Source organism: Numida meleagris, chromosome 1 (assembly GCF_002078875.1).
Source record: "Numida meleagris isolate 19003 breed g44 Domestic line chromosome 1, NumMel1.0, whole genome shotgun sequence".
NCBI classification, from domain to species: domain Eukaryota; kingdom Metazoa; phylum Chordata; class Aves; order Galliformes; family Numididae; genus Numida; species Numida meleagris.
In genome coordinates, this window is record NC_034409.1 from 48,067,476 (window position 1) to 48,073,796 (window position 6,321).

Below are 6,321 nucleotides of genomic sequence, written 5' to 3' on the forward strand. Positions count from 1 at the left end.
CTTGCCGAAAATAGGTTTCAATATTTTTTTCTTAGGCAGAGATTAAACTGCAATTTATATGGTTGGTAGGTGATGGAGGAAGAGACAGAAAGGTGGAACAGTTTTCCAACTATTCTGCAAGGTCACAAATATAGTTTTTGGTAGGAGCAGAAATCAGACCCCTCCAGGTAATCTTCAGGATAGCAAAGAAACTATTGTCTTTCCTGTTATTAGTAGAGCTGATTGTTTAGAATCAGCATTAGTAAACATCCTCTGTTGTGCTGAAGTAAAAGACATCACTGATTTTGAGTAAGTAATGAAGCTGTAACACAAATTTCTAGTGTGTTTTGTTGGGTTGAATTATGCAATAATCTTGAGCTGAGATAGCTGAGGATGAAATTAAATGAGTCATTGTTAAAAATAGGATTTGGACCCGAATTAGATGGGCAGCTGAATAAAAGATGCAATTTGCTGTGATGAATTGGCTGTGTCTACATTATATAGAACCTTGCTTGTTATTATGGGTTACTTGCAATTTTAGTTAGTTGTTTAAAAAAAAATGCTTGAAAAGGGAAATGATCTGGGACTTGTATGTATTGTAACAACTGACAAGGGGAAAGTAAAGCATCTGACTAGTCCACTGATGAGTGTTGCCTCCTGTGCCAAGTGAAGCACAACACTTCTAAATCTTTCTTCATATCGAGTATTAGGAGTGGCAAGTGGTCAAGTGATTAATAAGGCAAGTAGAAACTGCAGAAGTAAAAAGAGGCTATATTGGTAAATATTGGAAATCATGAGCTCAACTTTGTTTTAAGCTATAGCTGGTAAGAATGGAGTTTGTCTTGTGGCCAGTTAATAGTGGGGGAAGAAGAGATCACTTCTAATGATCAGCACAGCAGGAATGAGGACTTGGTTAGAACTGTTGGCAAAAGGTTTCAGAAAGTGGACTAAGAATGCTTCTCATCTGACAAAATGTACCAAACTATAGGTTATATTCCTCCACAACTTAAAGGTAGAGTATGATAAACCTGAACAGTGGTTCACTTGTTTGTCACTGTAATTCAGATGACTTAAAATTCTTTGAACGTTTTCCATAAGCACAATAGCAAAAGTACTAGTGATTCTTTTCACAGTCAGATCCCATTTCTTTAGATTAAACAGCGCTGTGAATTATGCCAGTGCTACGTAGGTATCCAAGTCCTCCACTTGGTTAGGACACTGGAGGGGAAAAAACATACTTCTTTGGGCTAATTCAGCATCCTAATTGTGGAAATGGCTAACACTCAAAAACGAGGTCTTTAAACAAATCAAAACTGTTGAGGATATGCTGTTCATCTTGGAAATAAGACTTCTGATGAAGAGGCTGTATGTTTATTAATACTTTCTTATAATTTTTGATTACAGTAAACAACCATGTGCTTTCAGTTTTTTCACCTCCTCTTTTGGGCTTTACTTTGCTTTTTGGAAGTTAGAGATGAGGAAACTGCAAAATACCAAGAATCACCTTTAAAGCACAGCAAAATACTACAATAAATATTATAAACATAGATTATCCCAAGTTGGAAAGGACCCATAAGCATCATTGAGTCTAAATCCTGGCACCACGCAAGACCATTAGTGCTTAGCTCTGAAGACATGCATCAAGGTTAAAGACCAATTACTTCAGAGCGTAGTCAAGAATTCTTTCAATTAAGCAGTGACTAAAATTGGTCATTTTCAGAAATAATACTGCTGCATATCTTTGTAAACATCCAGACATTCTACACAGAGAGACTCATGAGCTCAGTGAAATTGTTCATGCGTATCTGCACACTGCTGGCTGTTTAGTCCAGAAATATGATCTTTGCCTAACTTATTTTTTATTGTTTTTAGAATTATCTTCTGCTAAAAATATTATTGAAATCTGCTGGTAAAAAGTCCTTCTGAGCTGAAGTATATAAATTAGTCAGTGCATAATCAAAAACTGAACCAGAAGAATCATCAATGGTTGAACAAAGAGAGTTTTACTTAAAAACCTGGAGATCTGACTGACGTAAGCTTCAGTGAAACAGCTCCTGAGACACTTCAGAATAACATCAGACAAGGTTATCTTCACAGAAATGCGCCCCTGAAATTCATATTTTATGTCCTTATGCATAGGAGAACTGATATAGTGCTAATGTAGTTTCAAAGCATATTTTAGGATGAAGTCTTTCCATTGCCTGTGGTTTCACAAGCCCATTTATACTGTACTTGGGTCATGAATATACTGTTAGCTCTTATTTATTGTGACTTAATAAATCCACCTTTGATGAAATCTAATTCCAAACTTTAATGTATATAAGATTAACTAGTAGAACATAAATTCTTTAAATAAGGAATTTATATCGCAGAATCACAGAATTGTAGGGGTTGGAAGGGACCTCTAGAGGCCCTTCTCTAGAGATCATCAAGTCCAAGCCCCCTGAAAAGCAGGCTCCCTACAGCAGGCTTCACAGACAGGCATCCAGGTGGGTCTTGAATGTCTCCGGAGAAGGTAAATCCACAACCTCCCTGGGCAGCCTGTTCCAGTGCTCCGCCACCCTCACTGTGAAGTTCCTTCGCATATTGGTGCGAAACTTCCTATGCTCAAGTTTATGGCCATTTCCCCTTGTCCTGTCCCCACAGACTGCTGAAAAGAGGTTGAAAAGAGCCATATCCTTTTGCCTCCCACACTTAAGATAATTATAAACATTAATAAGATCCCCTCTGAGTCTTGTTTTCTCAAGGCTGAACAGACCCAGGTCTCTCAGCCTTTCCTCGTAGGGGAGATGCTCCAGGCCCTTTTTTCATCTTTGTAGCCCTCTGCTGGACTATCTCCAGGAGATCCCTGTTTCTTTTGAACTGGGGAGCCCAGAACTGGACATAGTATTCTAAATTCCTCCCTTTTTTTTTAACCTGCTCCTTCCATACAGAGTAAAAATACGCTTGCTTTCAACTGTGCATTTACTTAATAAGAAATGACTTTTTATGATGATAAATGCTCTAATTGAATAAGCTGGGTTAATTTTGTAAATTAATATGCTTTTATGCAGGACACTTAGGGAAGGTAAATAGTTAATCAGTATAAATGTGTTAGTAAGCCATTCTGAATATACTAGCTGATTATTCGTGCTAATGTTTTTTTAGAATACTCACTTTTTTTTCTAACAAATTGAAGCATATTCATATGAGGTCTAGACCTTATGTTCAGTTTTGTTTTAAAAGACCCTCATTTTTCTTAGCTGAAGAAGCCAACAAATCACGCACGCTGCTAAGAACTTCATGGATGATGCAGCAAAATGCTCGGCATCATGGATGATACCTTGAATTCTCGGTGTCTTGGTTGATGCCTCTCCAGTGAGGGCTCTTGGTCCCCTGTGTACATGACCTCAGATTACACCTTTGCTAGTTGCAGGGAAGCCTGCCCGTGTGAGGCTTCCTGGAGGTTCCACTCATGAAAACACTGTTAGCAGCTTAATTGAAGAAAGAATTCAGTCTGCACTGAAATTAAAAAAAAAAAAAAAGAAAAGTCTTTAAATGGTGCTACAATAGCCAAAGGTTGGGCTGAATGGTCTCAAAATGGATTTATTCTTAAGGAACTTTTACAATCTGTAAAGTTGGGTACCTACAGAAGCACTTTCAGGAACCTAAAAATCTCTCTGCACCTGATGAGTGACTTTTAGACTTAAGAAGAAGGTTTTACCCCTTCATTTTATGCAGTAACGTCTTGCAGCTGACATGTGCTGTACTGGACTCTCTGGCAAGTTGGGGTGTGGAGAAAGGGTCATGAGGAAGTGGGCCTGTACAAGAAAACCAAAATTCTCTCTGGACTGTGATCAGTGGGACAACTGCAAGGCTGCTTTTACAACCCAGACCTGTCTTCTATGTTTTTATTCTGCAGTGTGGTCAAGTTTTATAAGGCATGTGTATGACAAACCCTTGTGATGGATTGCTATATGCAAAAAAGCATGGTGGCCCTGAGAGCACTGCAAGCACCTGAAAAACTACTAAGCCTAGGAGAAATGTATTACCACAATGGCTCTATGTGATCAGAGAGGCTGCAGGAACATGCACTTTTAGATTTTGGAGTTGAGACTTAGAAATAGCAGCACAGTTGTTAAAAAAGGAGCATGAAGCCAGGAGCGGCTTTCCTGTATGTTAAGAAATTTAGTGAGATCAGCAACGACAGAAATACTATGAATAAAGGTGGATATGTGAGCAATAAAGGAGTCTCTGCTTGAGTAGGAGAAACATGTTCTGGTGCCCCAGCCCCTGGGCTGTCTGTAGGACTCTGAGGAGGTGAAGTTGCCCCACTCTGTTTTCCTTATGGCAAAAGGTGCTCTGGGGGTTTTGAGTGACAGCACAGGGAAGGATCTGTCATCACATAAAACAAGTTTGGGGTCCTCTGCTCTCTCCTGCTACTTTGTCATCAGGAACAAGCCTTTGGCTCTGACAGAATGAATTTGTACTTCTTTCACCTTTTCAATCTTCTTATTAAAAATGAATCCCAGTGAAGCTGGCAAACTTAATGTACGTTACTCCTCCAATTAAAGTGAGTACATATAGACAGTCACTTGGGAAGTGTGAGAGGAGGGGATGGGTAACATGTGCCAAACTGCAAGGGCGGCTTGAGGACTGGTATTAGGAAAGACCAAGTTACAAGGTAAAACTGGAGAGTCTGGCATAGATGAGCGTTGTCCTTACATGGACAGGTGGAAGAGAAACATTTCAATCTTTCCCTGGACACCTCATGCTGTGTTTGAGAAAAGGGGTTGTTGAAGCTGGAACGGTTTCATCTCCATGCCAAGCTGTTAAAAGGTTTTGATTTTTGCACTGAGGGGTCATTTACACTGTCCTGGTTCCTGCAGCCATTCTTTTTCACTGGTATCATGCTATTACCTTCCCTGGTAACTGTGAAAAAACCTGCTAATACAAATATCTTGTCTGTCAACTCAGGCTCAATCTGAGACCCAAAAGAGTTTGCAGAGGCTAGTGTTGCATTTGTTCCTCTACGTTTTTGTTTTCTATAGCTCAAAGAGCCCTTACCTAAATCTTTGCTGTTTGTGGCTAGCAAGGACCCCTGAGTCACCAGTGCAGCAGAAACTGGAGGTCCCTTTTGTGATGCTTGCTGTCATTGCATTGCTGCCATTAGAATATCTTCAGGGGATTTGTGACTTAAAAGAGCGTAGCCCTTCTCTCTTCAAAGTAGACCTGCCTCTGGAGTCTGTGGAGGCACTTGTAGCAGGACATGACCACACACTTCTGGGTGGGAAGAGGAACAGTGCTGTGAGGAGGCATGCTCACTGGCCTTGTGGCGTCCCAGCTGCAGAAGGATCCATGGTAACAGTCAGGTCATTTCCATGTCTGCATAGACAGAAATCACAAAAACAGTGTTAAATGTGAGTGAGCACATGTAATGGGCAGGATGCCTAAGCTCAGTCAAAGGAGAGAACATGGCCATGTGCAAGGGAATAGCGTTGTGCTGTTCTGTTTGTCCTCCATTTGAATTATCAAAAAATATATATATCCTGAAGCATCCTCAGAGTTATGAATTGTCTTCTTGCCAGTGAGCCAATCCAGAGGAAGGGAGGTAAGGTGAAGCACTTGGCTGAGATCTCCTGAAGCTGAGGAGCTAGATGCAGGATGCTTACAGGATGGACACTGGGGTCTTCTCGCTGAAGGGAAGAAAGGAGCAGGGCAGCTGGGTGCTGTGCTGTGTTGGCAGAAAGCACATGTGTCTGTGGTGTATGTAAAATTGAAATGAGAACTTCTTAAGTTCCCTTGGCTGATTGTACTCCAAAAAAAAAATTAAAAAAAAAAATGCTGTGCAAACTCTGTGATCAGGGAAGTAAGGGATTTGATCACAAAGTGTTCAAACAGAACTTCATAAAAATACTGAACATCCTGAAATCCAACTGCTATCTTGGTAAATCTCCTTTTGGTCATCCAGAAATTAAATGAGAGGGGCTCAAGTGCGTCCATCATGGCAGAGCCCTGCAGCTGGGGCCTGTCCCACCAGCCAGCAGGGCAGCTGGTTGCACTGAGGCAGCCCTGGGCACCATTCTGGGCCCTGCGTATCTCCTGGGGATGGGCTGATCTGGGACATCTGCCCTGGGGCTGGACGTTAGGGCTGGTGAGGGCCATCTGCAGGCCGATAGCTGGGCCCTGCAACAGCCACTGCAAGAGCCCTGGAGGGTCTGCCAGTCATCTGTCTTGCTGACCTGGCTTGTGTTGTTCTGTGACTGCACCAGTAGAGCTCTAGCTGGGGTCTGAATGTGATGGTGCTTGCCTTCCTCCAGTCTGCTCTGTAGCCATAGCGATCAGAAATGTGTGCATGGCCCC